A 15,872-nucleotide genomic window follows, 5' to 3' on the forward strand; every position below is an offset into this window, starting at 1 on the left:
TACGCCTTTTTTTGTGTAAACTAATATTAAATAGTTAAGATAGAGGCAGAAAGGTCAAATATACATTTACAATGTATATCTAGCAATCCTGCCTCTTTTTGTTTTAAATAGGATTAATTAACGATAAAATTGGGAAACAATTTGTTATTCTATGTATAATAGAAACACTTGGCCTTTGTTTCGACTTTATTATCTTGGGCTTAAAATATTAACCGCGGAGCCAAGTCCCATATTCATAAATGAACACAGAAACAAATTTGACGGATAATATCTTATCTACCGACTATTGTCAATAGGAGATGGCCGGCCCATTGACCATCCTATAGTAGTTTTTGGACCCATTATCTTTAATTCGGGTATTTTCAATTGTCTTTGCCACCAAACCATTTGAAACTCTCTCTTATAATAAGTGAATACACATATATTTCCATTATATGGATATATCATCTTCATTTTATTTGCTACATCACCATATAATAGTTTTTGAACCCGTAATCTTCAATTCGGGTATTTTCAATTATCTTTACCAACCAACCATATGGTATTCTTTCTTATAATAAGAGAATACATGTGTATATCCATTATATGGATATATGGTCTTAACTTTATTTGCTACACCACCCTATAGTAGTTTTTGAACCCAATATCTTCAATTCGGGTATTTTCAATTCTCTTTGCCAACCACCCATTTATTTTTCAATATCCATATAATTCATTTAGTTTTGTATGTACAAAACAAGTTTTCTTTATAGTATTGACAAAATCATATGCATACGCATAACATAAGTTTTGACCAATACGAGGAGGGGCCCGCCAACGACCACCTCCCTATAGTAGTTTTTGGACCCATGCTCTTCTAAAAGCATGTTTACAGTACTAGTGTCACCCTCACTAGGTTTATATATCGTGTTTCAGTGATATACGGGTAAATTTTACCATTTATTCTTAAGTATATGGCATTTATATGCCATATCTATATAATTCAATCATATTTTAATGTATATTTATTATATTATACATTATTATGCCTTATAGGTATTATACCTATAAGCCATATCCATACGATTCATTTACTAGTGCCGCCCCTCACTAGGTTTATATATCTTATTGCATTGATATACAATTTATTCTTATTTATATGGCATTTATATGCCATATCTATACAATTCCTTCATATTTCGATGTATACTTGCTAGATTATACATTGTTATGCCTTATAGGTATTATACCTATAAGCCATATCCATACGATTCACTTATATAAATATATGTATATTTTTCAATACATTATTTTTTTTCACTTTTGTATGGATTTTTATGCATATCCATACATTTATATGGATATGCTTGGCGGTCTTAATAGTATTGACAAACTTATATGCATAACATAGGTTTTGACCAATACGAGGAGGGGCCCGCCAACGACCACCTCCCTATAGTAGTTTTTGGACCCATGATCTTCTAAAAGCATGTTTACAGTACTAGTGTCACCCTCACTAGGTTTATATATCGTGTTTCAGTGATATACGGGTAAATTTTACCATTTATTCTTAAGTATATGGCATTTATATGCCATATCTATATAATTCAATCATGTTTTAATGTATATTTATTATATTATACATTATTATGCCTTATAGGTATTATACCTATAAGCCATATCCATACGATTCATTTACTAGTGCCGCCCCTCACTAGGTTTATATATCTTATTGCATTGATATACAATTTATTCTTATGTATATGGCATTTATATGCCATATCTATACAATTCCTGCATATTTCGATGTATATTTGCTAGATTATACATTGTTATGCCTTATAGGTATTATACCTATAAGACATATCCATACGATTCACTTATATAAATATATGTATATTTTTCAATACATTATTTTTTTTTCACTTTTGTATGGATTTGTATGCATATCCATACATTTATATGGATATGCTTGGCGTTCTTTATAGTATTGACAACCTCATATGTATAACATAGGTTTTGACCAATACGAGGAGGGGCCCGCCAACGACCACCTCCCTATAGTAGTTTTTTACCCCGAGCTCTGCCAAAATCATGTTTACAGTACTAGTGCCACCCTTCACTAGGTTTTTATATCTTATTTCAGTGATATAAGTGTTAATCATTCTATTTATTCTTATGCATATGGCATTTAAAAGCCATATCTATACAATTCATTCATATTTCAATGTATATTTATAATATTAAACCATATTATGACATATAGGTATTATACCTGTAAGCCATATCTATACGATTCATTCACTAGTGCCGCCCCTCACTAGGTTTATATATCTCATTTCAGTGATATATGGGTAAACTCTATTATTTTTCATATGACACTTATATGCTGCCATATATATAAAAATGCATTTATATTTCAACGTATATATATTTACTATATTATACATTAATATGCCTTAAAGGTATTATATCTACTATAAGCCATATCCATACGATTCATTTATATAAATACATATATGTATAATTTTCTATACATAAATTTTTTTTTATTAATATATGGGTTTCCTAAGCATATCCATATAATCCATTTAGTCTTATATGGATTAGATTGGTCTTCTTTATTGTATTGCCAAACTCATATTGATAACATAAGTTTTGAACAATAAGAGCAGCCGCCAACCAACCAACCGCCGCTACCATTACTTACTTTTATATATGTCCTCTTTATTTTAATGGTCTCTTTATTTGAATTTCAATACCATAGGAATATTTATACATCGAATATGTTTGCCACTAATTTTTCGCGTCACTTATAATATGACGATACAGACTTGCTACCATAACATAAGTTTTGAACAATAAGAGGAGCAGCCGCCAACCAACCAACCAACCAACCAACCAACCACTGCTACCATTGGAGGAACATATACTTACTTATTATATGGCCTCTCTCTGTACTTTAATGGTCTCTTTACTTGAATTTGAATACCATAGGAATATTTATATACATCGAATATGTTTGCCATTAATTTTTCGCGTCACTTATAATATGACGATACAGACTTGCTACCATAACATAAGTTTTGAACAATAAGAGGAGCAGACACCAACCAACCAACCGCTGCTACCATTGGAGGAACATATACTTACTTTTATATATGTCCTCTTTATTTAAATGGTCTCTTCATTTGAATATTAATACCATAGGAATATTTATACATCGAATATTGTTTGCCACTAATTTTTCGCGTCACTAATAATATGACGATACAGACTTGCTACCATAACATAAGTTTTGAACAATAAGAGGAGCAGACACCAACCAACCAACCGCTGCTACCATTGGAGGAACATATACTTACTTTTATATATGTCCTCTTTACTTGCATTATCAAAATACCATAGGAATATTTATACATGGAATATGTTTGCCACTTTATCATCGCGTCACTAATAAAGATGACGATGCATTTTGTTTGTTCAATATTTATTTATAATAATATATTGATTTTTTTATAGGTCTCTTATATTACTAGACCTTTTGCTAACCACAAAGTGGCGCGCCGTTGCAAGCAAGCATAAATTATTATGCCGCTTGCAACATCTTTATTATCGAATCATCAAGCAAAGGATAAGCTTCAGTGGATCGCAGTATGGCAGCTGCTCAACCACTTACAACACCTTGCCTGTTACAAAAGTCGTTTACAATTGATTCTAGGCTTTGTCATTGTATTAAATAATGCTTTTATATGTAACTAGCGCGGCATCAGGTGATCAAAGATCCTCCCAATTTACTATGTTACAAATTACATTGGCATCACATCCATTGTCGTTTATAAAGTAAATTATAAACTTTAAATGGTTTAGAAGCCATACAATGCAAATTGCCCCTTATTTATCATTGCAGTCCAGCACGGATACGACCTTAGAGGCGTTCAGGCATAATCCAACGGACGTAGCGTCATACCACTGTTCGCTCGAACAAGTATTGTGCCATTGGTCCGTACCTGCGGTTCCTCTCGTACTACGCAGGAATGCTGTCGCAACAACGTTTTGTCATTAGTAGGGTAAAACTAACCTGTCTCACGACGGTCTAAACCCAGCTCACGTTCCCTTGCATGGGTGAACAATCCAACGCTTGGTGAATTTTGCTTCACAATGATAGGAAGAGCCGACATCGAAGGATCAAAAAGCGACGTCGCTATGAACGCTTGGCCGCCACAAGCCAGTTATCCCTATGGTAACTTTTCTGACACCTCTTGTTAAAAACTCTTTAAACCAAAAGGATCGATAGGCCGAGCTTTTGCTGTCCCTGTGTGTACTGAACACCGAGATCAAGTCAGCATTTGCCCTTTTGCTCTATGTGTGGTTTCTGTCCGCACTGAGCTGGCCTTGGGACACCTCCGTTATTATTTGAGAGATGTACCGCCCCAGTCAAACTCCCTACCTGGCAATGTCCTTGAATTGGATCATACCTGAGTAATTGGAGTTATACCAAATTTTCAAATCAAAAATACATAAATGCACCGTTTTATTAAAGAATTTGTTTGCGATTATATAACAAACTCGTGATACTTTGATCAAGAAGCTTGCATCAAAACCCAATACCATAAGATATAATAAATATATCCGTATAATGGCTAGGAAATGATACACGTTCCATTTAATCAAGTAAGTAAGGAAACAATAAGAGTAGTGGTATTTCATTGGCGATACCAAACCGAAGTCTAATATCTCCCACTTATTCTACACCTCTTATGTCTCCTTACACTGCCAGATTAGAGTCAAGCTCAAAAGGGTCTTCTTTCCCCGCTAATTATTCCAAGCCCGTTCCCTTGGCTGTGGTTTCGCTAGATAGTAGATAGGGACAGTAGGAATCTCGTTAATCCATTCATGCGCGTCACTAATTAGATGACGAGGCATTTGGCTATTTTTTTTTTTTTTTTTTTTTTGATCGCTAAGGCATGGAAATCTTCGAAAGATACTAGGTCTGCCATCACCTTGTGTGGTCACAGTTTGTCTAGCATGCACGATTCATTGCTCTATCTGAACCTTCTTCACTTTGAGGGTTCCACAACGCATACGTACTAAAACCATCCTTATATGTTGTTGTTGTGCGATGTTTATGCCTTATTTGATGTTTTGCCAAGGCAGCCGGCATTTATATTTGAACCAAGGCATAAGCTACGTCCAGCCTCTTGAGTATCCACCATAATACATGAACTGTCTAAAACAGCCAAGACTTCCTCTTATTACCTGTATACTTATGATATGGCTATCATATTTATTAAGAAGGCCCTTCGCAATCAACCGTTTTACGGATTGACCACTCCAGATCCCCCGCCAGTTAATAGTGGCAGAATGAAACTCAATATCACCTGTCGCTACGAATTTGCGCCGCAATTCGCGTCTTATGTCCGGGGTATCGTATCTTTGGATTTTGCGCTGGTGCGCATCGTCCAAAGAGTGTCCGTCATTTGTCACCTGAATGTCGATCACATCAATGTGATTTGGTCGGAGTACCACCAGGTCGGGTTTATTGAGGCCGGATTCGCCCTGCAGACTTGGCTCAACAATGACCACGCAGCCTCTCTCCTCAAGTCCCCGCTTGATTCGATTTACTACGCAGTTGTGTCTAGCTACCCGCCTCCCATGCGAGCGATAGCATTTTTGCATGATGTGGTTTGATGTTTCGGGAGCATCACATCCTGCACGACACTGTCGATCCAATTCGTGCCTTCCCCTCGTAGTACGAGACTTCGTGGGTAGGGCATTTATCCGCAGTTTAATTCCGTCTCTATATTCCTTCCCTGTTAGCAAACGCGTGGGTTGACTAACCCATCCGTGTTGTGGACCATAATGGCCCGCTTCACGGAGACCGTGGCCATCAACAGACACGAACAATCTATTTGCCCAATACTCTTCTATTGCCGGACGTGTTAGCATTTCATTTTGTTCCGCTAGCAACCTAACTCGGGCCCTTTGCATTTCGTCTTCGATGAAAGAGCTGGCCACTTCGGATTGCTCGAAGTGAGGCCATTTTATATTGCTCAATCGTCTTAGACGAAGCATCGGAGCCATCCATCTTAGTGATGGAATCCCGAGTCCCCCACACTTTGGGGGGGCGTGAACGAATGCTATTGGCACATCCGGTGGTAAATCTAGCCATTTACGCACATAGAATCGTATCAATTTGTCGGATTTTCGTAACACACCTATCGTCACACTCCCAAGGGTTAGCTTGTGATAGAGTTGTGGGATAAGGACGGTTCGAAGGGCAAATATCTTCTGTTGAGGCTTAAGAGGGGCTTGTGACAACCTTTGTAGCTTTGGACCAATGTCCTCGGCTGGGTTGCACTTGACCCTCCCGTTTGCATTAAAAATGATGCCTAAATACTTCCACTCGTTAGTTCGCTTCAATGCCGGACACCCGTTCAAGCCGACTCGGAAGGTATGTGGATCTAACACAGTACACTTCTGTTTCGGCTGACCCTTAATACCGATAGTGAAACACTTGTCAGCATTAAGGGTGAGTCCAACAGTAGCCAGATAGCTAACTGTCTTGTCAAGCAGTTGTTGAAGCCCCATTCGAGTTTCCGCAAAAAGGACCAAATCGTCTGCAAACGCGGCCGCGTTTGTCATGGCAGTTCCAACCTTGGTACCAATTTCTTTGGGGTAGGCTCTAAGTAACCGGTCAATGACCAGATTAAATAGAATAGGAGACAAAGGGTCACCCTGCTTCACTCCTCTCGCAGGGACGAATTCCTCTGAACTCCAACCTTCTCCGCAGAGACTAGTACCACCAACCTCGTACGAACTTTGTACGTAGTCGACGAAGTCCTTTGGTGCGCCATAAGCTTTTAGGGTGTTATATATAGATGCATGTGACAAAGAGTCAAATGCCTTGCTTACATCCAGATTGGCTATGTAGCAAGATCTATAGCTTTTGTGGCTACTCCTCAGGACTAAGTCGACTATCGTCGCATTATCGGCGCATCCGTCTGTAGGTAAGAAGCCCCGCTGACGCGGGTCCCAATCAACTGATGAGGTCAACCGGGTTGCCAATATTGCATTTAGCTGTCTTACCAATACTGATGGCACCGATATTGGACGAAAGTCTTGCGGTCGCATTGCCGTCCCCGTCTTCGGAATGAAGATGGTTCTGGCCAGTCGGATAAAGCGAGGTAATTTACCGCACCATAGAATTAGGTTCATTTAAGAGAGTCATAGTTACTCCCGCCGTTGACCCGCGCTTACTTGAATTTCTTCACTTTGACATTCAGAGCACTGGGCAGAAATCACATTGTGTCAACACCCGCTAGGGCCATCACAATGCTTTGTTTTAATTAGACAGTCGGATTCCCCAAGTCCGTGCCAGTTCTGAATTGATTGTTAATTGATAATCGTTATAATTAATAAGAACTAATTGGTTTAACCCAATTAGTATTCTTAAAAATTTTAGCAAGAAAGTTCCACAATTGGCTACGTAACTAAACTATCCGGGGAACAAGTGACCAACATAAATGCCAGACACTCTATTTACCCAGAACGAGCACATAAACCATGTTATTGTTTCCCAATCAAGCCCGACTATCTCAATCTTCAGAGCCAATCCTTATCCCGAAGTTACGGATCTAATTTGCCGACTTCCCTTACCTACATTATTCTATCGACTAGAGACTCTTCACCTTGGAGACCAGCTGCGGATATTGGTACGGCCTGTTGAGAAGTTTGCGTGTCCCCACCATAAATTTTCAAGGTCCGAGGAGAAAATATCGACACAACAGTATATGTCATGCTCTTCTAGCCCATCTACCATATCTCTCTGCGAAAGACTTCCATGGTAGTACGGCTATAAAACAGAAAAGAAAACTCTTCCGATATCTCTCGACGGCTTCTTTATGGTCGTTCCTGTTGCCAGGATGAGCACGAGGCCCATATTTAATAACAAACGGATACTCAACAGGTTACGGAATTGGAACCGTATTCCCTTTCGTTCAAAATTATTCAAGTATATTAATTAGCTTGATTTATATAATATAATATATTTGTATGGCATTTGTGTTTTACTTGAAAATTTTCGGCTTTCGCCTTGAACTTAGGACCGACTAACTCGTGATCAACCACTGTTCACACGAAACCCTTCTCCACTTCAGTCCTCCAAGGTCTCATTCGATTATTTGCTACTACCACCAAGATCTGTACCAATGGCAGCTCCATGCAGGCTTGCGCCAAACACTTCTACGCATACCATTGTACCTTCCTACTCACTAAAGTTTCAAAATTTATATCACAAGTAATATAAATCATCTACTTTAGCGGTAATGTATAGGTATACAACTTAAGCGCCATCCATTTTAAGGGCTAGTTGCTTCGGCAGGTGAGTTGTTACACACTCCTTAGCGGATTTCGACTTCCATGATCACCGTCCTGCTGTTTTAAGCAACCAACGCCTTTCATGGTATCTGCATGAGTTGTTAATTTGGGCACCGTAACATTACGTTTGGTTCATCCCACAGCGCCAGTTCTGCTTACCAAAAGTGGCCCACTGGGCACATTATATCATAACCTTGAACTTCATATCAAGAAAGTTAAGGTTCTTACCCATTTAAAGTTTGAGAATAGGTTAAGATCGTTTCGACCCTAAGGCCTCTAATCATTCGCTTTACCAGATAAGATTATTTTATATAACATTAAAATGCACCAGCTATCCTGAGGGAAACTTCGGAAGGAACCAGCTACTAGATGGTTCGATTGGTCTTTCGCCCCTATACTCAATTCTGACAATCGATTTGCACGTCAGAACTGTTTCGGTCTTCCATCAGGGTTTCCCCTGACTTCAACCTGATCAAGTATAGTTCACCATCTTTCGGGTCACAGCATATATGCTCAAGGTACGTTCCAGTTAGAGGCATAAATAATATAAATATCATTATACATAACTATATAGAACGCCCCGGGATTGTGTTAATTAGCTATAAATAGTTAAAAAACTAATCCCATTATTAGTCAAGTTAATTACGCTATTAGGTTTATATCCCAATAACTTGCACATATGTTAGACTCCTTGGTCCGTGTTTCAAGACGGGTCCCGAAGGTATCCTGAATCTTTCGCATTGTTAATCATACAAGTGCATATAATAAACACAAAAATCAATGATAATTATGCCATTATATAATTCCGAAAAATTAACGCACTGTATTCATATAAATCTATCAGCACTTTATCAAATTAATAACATTTATTCTGTGTTAAAATGCAAGCAAATTAATTTGAATAAACTATAAGTTATATTTTATGATAAATTTTGTATGCTAATAGATTACAATGTCCTTATATGGAAAAAATGCACACTATTATCATAATATTGTTTAAATATTACAATTTTAATGATGAATTTTCCATAACGGATATTCAGGTTCATCGGGCTCAACCTCTAAGCAGTTTCACGTACTGTTTAACTCTCTATTCAGAGTTCTTTTCAACTTTCCCTCACGGTACTTGTTTACTATCGGTCTCATGGTTATATTTAGTTTTAGATGGAGTTTACCACCCACTTAGTGCTGCACTATCAAGCAACACGACTCTTTGGAAACATCATCTAGTAATCATTAACGTTATACGGGCCTGGCACCCTCTATGGGTAAATGGCCTCATTTAAGAAGGACTTAAATCGTTAATTTCTCATACTAGAATATTGACGCTCCATACACTGCATCTCACATTTGCCATATAGACAAAGTGACTTAGTGCTGAACTGATTTCTTTTCGCTCGCCGCTACTAAGAAAATCCTGGTTAGTTTCTTTTCCTCCCCTAATTAATATGCTTAAATTCAGGGGGTAGTCCCATATGAGTTGAGGTTGTGTATAACTTTTATTTGCAATTAATTCTTTATATATAATGATAAAACATTTTATTAAATTCGTTATATTTATATATATATATATTTGTATGGCATTTGTTTGGTCTAACGAATCAACGAAGAATAATAATATAGTCAACGGCTTTCTATTTTCTAATCGTTAATAAGAGACAATTCTAGATAAATTTTTTATGCTAGACATTTCTCAGTATTATTTGATTGAAAAAGAAAATATTTCTCTTCGTTTTTCACATTCAAATTAATTTACTAATGTGAGATAATGTTTTTCATATATTTGTTAATATTATGAATAAAATAATTAAATTATTATTATCCAATAATATACCATATGCTTATAAAATTTCATTATAAAATTTGTATAAACAACTTAATTAGCATAGTCTTACAACCCTCAACCATATGTAGTCCAAGCAGCACTATAAAATTAATTAAAGTACATAACAGCATGGACTGCGATATGCGTTCAAAATGTCGATGTTCATGTGTCCTGCAGTTCACACGATGACGCACAGTTTGCTGCGTTCTTCATCGACCCATGAGCCGAGTGATCCACCGCTTAGAGTTTTATATATTGGTTTGTTAATTTTGTCATATATGTTTTTATTGAAAGAAATTAAAAATACACCATTTTACTGGCATATATCAATTCCTTCAATAAATTTATTTTTATACCTAAAACGAATGCTGCGAAATGTCTTAGTTTCATATAACCAATAATATATCAAGTATTTTTTTAATGGCATTTACGGTATTAAATACTTTTTAGCGATATATATTGAAATTTATATAAAACATTAACCTGTATTAATCAGGTACAACATTGTACATTTTAGGTTGTTGCATTATCCAATGTATGCGCATAACTGAGATGAACAATACATATCGCAACGCGTGTATATTATGGTCCATATACACACAGTGTTTTATTAATTGCATTTAATATACAATATAATAATAATATCAAATAATTTCGATTTGCTTGTTCGAATTTGTTATTTGTTTGCTTTCGCTTTCTTGCTTATTTATTTCTCTTATTTATTGCAATAATATATTTATATATTATATATTTCTTATTACAATTATTATATTTCGACTTGCTTTTTCGAAATTGTATTTGATCTATATATATAGATCATATTTTTGGCAATTTAATATTTTATTTGTATTACTATAATAATGTTATTATAATAAAAACAAATTTTTTTATTAACGGTAAGGATATTAAACAATAATGATCCTTCCGCAGGTTCACCTACGGAAACCTTGTTACGACTTTTACTTCCTCTAAATAATCAAGTTCGGTCAACTTTTGCGAAACAACCGTAACACACAAGGCGTCACAGTGATCACGTCCGGAGACCTCACTAAATAATTCAATCGGTAGTAGCGACGGGCGGTGTGTACAAAGGGCAGGGACGTAATCAATGCGAGTTAATGACTCACACTTACTGGGAATTCCAAGTTCATGTGAACAGTTTCAGTTCACAATCCCAAGCATGAAAGTGGTTCAGCGGTTTACCCGGACCTCTCGGTCTAGGAAATACACGTTGATACTTTCATTGTAGCGCGCGTGCAGCCCAGGACATCTAAGGGCATCACAGACCTGTTATTGCTCAATCTCATTATTGCTAGACGCAATTTGTCCATTTAAGAAGCTAGTGTCCTTATAATGGGACAAACCAACAGGTACGGCTCCACTTATATAAACACATTCAAACACAATAAACATTTTACTGCCACCATGAATGAAGGCTATATAAGCTTCAACACCATAATCCTGAAGATATCTATTTAATATATTTGAGTCTCGTTCGTTATCGGAATTAACCAGACAAATCACTCCACGAACTAAGAACGGCCATGCACCACCACCCATAGATTCGAGAAAGAGCTATCAATCTGTCTTACACACTTATGTTCGGACCTGGTAAGTTTTCCCGTGTTGAGTCAAATTAAGCCGCAGGCTCCACTCCTGGTGGTGCCCTTCCGTCAATTCCTTTAAGTTTCAGCTTTGCAACCATACTTCCCCCGGAGCCCAAAAGCTTTGGTTTCCCGGGAAGCGACTGAGAGAGCCATAAAAGTAGCTACACCCAATTGCTAGCTGGCATCGTTTATGGTTAGAACTAGGGCGGTATCTGATCGCCTTCGAACCTCTAACTTTCGTTCTTGATTAATGAAAACATCTTTGGCAAATGCTTTCGCTTAAGTTAGTCTTACGACGGTCCAAGAATTTCACCTCTCGCGTCGTAATACTAATGCCCCCAAACTGCTTCTATTAATCATTACCTCTTGATCTGAAAACCAATGAAAGCAGAACAGAGGTCTTATTTCATTATCCCATGCACAGAATATTCAGGCATTTGAAGCCTGCTTTAAGCACTCTAATTTGTTCAAAGTAATTGTACCGGCCCACAATAACACTCGTTTAAGAGCACTAATGCAGGTTTTTAAATAGGAGGAACATATGAAAAAATACAAGTATCTAAGCACATGTAAGAACTCCACCGGTAATACGCTTACATACATAAAGGTATAGTACTAACCACAATTGTAAGTTGTACTACCCGTATGAAGCACAAGTTCAACTACGAACGTTTTAACCGCAACAACTTTAATATACGCTATTGGAGCTGGAATTACCGCGGCTGCTGGCACCAGACTTGCCCTCCAATTGGTCCTTGTTAAAGGATTTAAAGTGTACTCATTCCAATTACAGGGCCTCGGATATGAGTCCTGTATTGTTATTTTTCGTCACTACCTCCCCGAGCTGGGAGTGGGTAATTTACGCGCCTGCTGCCTTCCTTAGATGTGGTAGCCGTTTCTCAGGCTCCCTCTCCGGAATCGAACCCTGATTCCCCGTTACCCGTTGCAACCATGGTAGTCCTAGATACTACCATCAAAAGTTGATAGGGCAGACATTTGAAAGATCTGTCGTCGGTACAAGACCATACGATCTGCATGTTATCTAGAGTTCAACCAATATAACGATCTTGCGATCGCTTGGTTTTAGCCTAATAAAAGCACATGTCCCATAAGGTTCATGTTTTAATTGCATGTATTAGCTCTAGAATTACCACAGTTATCCAAGTAACTGTTAACGATCTAAGGAACCATAACTGATATAATGAGCCTTTTGCGGTTTCACTTTTAATTCGTGTGTACTTAGACATGCATGGCTTAATCTTTGAGACAAGCATATAACTACTGGCAGGATCAACCAGAATAATGTTTTTATTCATATTTCATTCATATTTTTGAATAGAAATTAGCAATATAAATTTTATAGATTGTTTTCTATCGAATACGGCCATTTTTATATAGCATTCGTATATGTTTGTTTTCAATATATACTTGTTTCGCCACTAATAATAACAAGTTTTTTAATTATTGATGTTTAAAAAAAAGAAATATCTTATCTTCTTTAAAACACAATATTTTGTAATATGTAATAATATTTTCTTTATATATGCATATTTCATTCTAAAATATCATTTTTGTTCGACATACGTCATTATTGTATCCACACATGTACAATTTTTGTTTAACCAATATATAATATTGAGTTAAATCATTTGTATTTTGATGATAAATTTAAAATTTATCTGTATATATTCATATAGACTCTTTGGTAATATATAATATAAAACCGAGCGCATATATGATATGTACTTTAATAATAAAATATATTTATAATTCGCTTTTACGCCTTTTTTTGTGTAAACTAATATTAAATAGTTAAGATAGAGGCAGAAAGGTCAAATATACATTTACAATGTATATCTAGCAATCCTGCCTCTTTTTGTTTTAAATAGGATTAATTAACGATAAAATTGGGAAACAATTTGTTATTCTATGTATAATAGAAACACTTGGCCTTTGTTTCGACTTTATTATCTTGGGCTTAAAATATTAACCGCGGAGCCAAGTCCCATATTCATAAATGAACACAGAAACAAATTTGACGGATAATATCTTATCTACCGACTATTGTCAATAGGAGATGGCCGGCCCATTGACCATCCTATAGTAGTTTTTGGACCCATTATCTTTAATTCGGGTATTTTCAATTGTCTTTGCCACCAAACCATTTGAAACTCTCTCTTATAATAAGAGAATACACATATAATTCCATTATATGGATATATCATCTTCATTTTATTTGCTACATCACCATATAATAGTTTTTGAACCCGTAATCTTCAATTCGGGTATTTTCAATTATCTTTACCAACCAACCATATGGTATTCTTTCTTATAATAAGAGAATACATGTGTATATCCATTATATGGATATATGGTCTTAACTTTATTTGCTACACCACCCTATAGTAGTTTTTGAACCCAATATCTTCAATTCGGGTATTTTCAATTCTCTTTGCCAACCACCCATATGGTATTCTCTCTTATAATAAGAGAATACAAGTATATTTTCATTATATGGATATAATGCCATTTATTTTTCAATATCCATATAATTCATTTAGTTTTGTATGTACAAAACAAGTTTTCTTTATAGTATTGACAAAATCATATGCATACGCATAACATAAGTTTTGACCAATACGAGGAGGGGCCCGCCAACGACCACCTCCCTATAGTAGTTTTTGGACCCATGATCTTCTAAAAGCATGTTTACAGTACTAGCGTCACCCTCACTAGGTTTATATATCGTGTTTCAGTGATACACAGGTAAATTTTACCATGTATTCTTAAGTATATGGCAATTATATGCCATATCTATATAATTCAATCATATTTTAATGTATATTTATTATATTATACATTATTATGCCTTATAGGTATTATACCTATAAGCCATATCCATACGATTCATTTACTAGTGCCGCCCCTCACTAGGTTTATATATCTTATTGCATTGATATACAATTTATTCTTATTTATATGGCATTTATATGCCATATCTATACAATTCCTTCATATTTCGATGTATACTTGCTAGATTATACATTGTTATGCCTTATAGGTATTATACCTATAAGCCATATCCATACGATTCACTTATATAAATATATGTATATTTTTCAATACATTATTTTTTTTCACTTTTGTATGGATTTTTATGCATATCCATACATTTATATGGATATGCTTGGCGGTCTTAATAGTATTGACAAACTTATATGCATAACATAGGTTTTGACCAATACGAGGAGGGGCCCGCCAACGACCACCTCCCTATAGTAGTTTTTGGACCCATTATCTTCCAAAAGCATGTTTACAGTACTAGCGTCACCCTCACTAGGTTTATATATCGTGTTTAAGTGATATACGGGTAAATTTTACCATTTATTCTTAAGTATATGGCATTTATATGCCATATCTATATAATTCAATCATGTTTTAATGTATATTTATTATATTATACATTATTATGCCTTATAGGTATTATACCTATAAGCCATATCCATACGATTCATTTACTAGTGCCGCCCCTCACTAGGTTTATATATCTTATTGCATTGATATACAATTTATTCTTATGTATATGGCATTTATATGCCATATCTATACAATTCCTGCATATTTCGATGTATATTTGCTAGATTATACATTGTTATGCCTTATAGGTATTATACCTATAAGACATATCCATACGATTCACTTATATAAATATATGTATATTTTTCAATACATTATTTTTTTTTCACTTTTGTATGGATTTGTATGCATATCCATACATTTATATGGATATGCTTGGCGTTCTTTATAGTATTGACAACCTCATATGTATAACATAGGTTTTGACCAATACGAGGAGGGGCCCGCCAACGACCACCTCCCTATAGTAGTTTTTTACCCCGAGCTCTGCCAAAATCATGTTTACAGTACTAGTGCCACCCTTCACTAGGTTTTTATATCTTATTTCAGTGATATAAGTGTTAATCATTCTATTTATTCTTATGCATATGGCATTTAAAAGCCATATCTATACAATTCATTCATATTTCAATGTATATTTATAATATTAAACCATATTATGACAT

At 35.8% G+C, this 15,872-nt stretch overlaps 2 non-coding genes and 1 pseudogene across 2 annotated transcripts; all 3 read right to left on the reverse strand.

The window, feature by feature from the left end:
* Positions 1 to 3,594: 3,594 nt before the first annotated feature.
* Positions 3,595 to 9,847, reverse strand: LOC139353816 (large subunit ribosomal RNA; annotated as a pseudogene).
* A 405-nt stretch (positions 9,848 to 10,252) lies between these two features.
* On the reverse strand, positions 10,253 to 10,431 carry LOC118878985 (5.8S ribosomal RNA). Its single transcript, XR_005015485.1, has one exon. It is a non-coding gene; the product is annotated as a 5.8S ribosomal RNA (ribosomal RNA).
* A 665-nt stretch (positions 10,432 to 11,096) lies between these two features.
* Positions 11,097 to 13,091, reverse strand: LOC118878988 (small subunit ribosomal RNA). The gene has a single exon (XR_005015488.1). It is a non-coding gene; the product is annotated as a small subunit ribosomal RNA (ribosomal RNA).
* Between the last annotated feature and the right edge of the window lie 2,781 nt (positions 13,092 to 15,872).

Source organism: Drosophila suzukii, chromosome Y (assembly GCF_043229965.1).
Source record: "Drosophila suzukii chromosome Y, CBGP_Dsuzu_IsoJpt1.0, whole genome shotgun sequence".
NCBI lineage: Eukaryota > Metazoa > Arthropoda > Insecta > Diptera > Drosophilidae > Drosophila > Drosophila suzukii.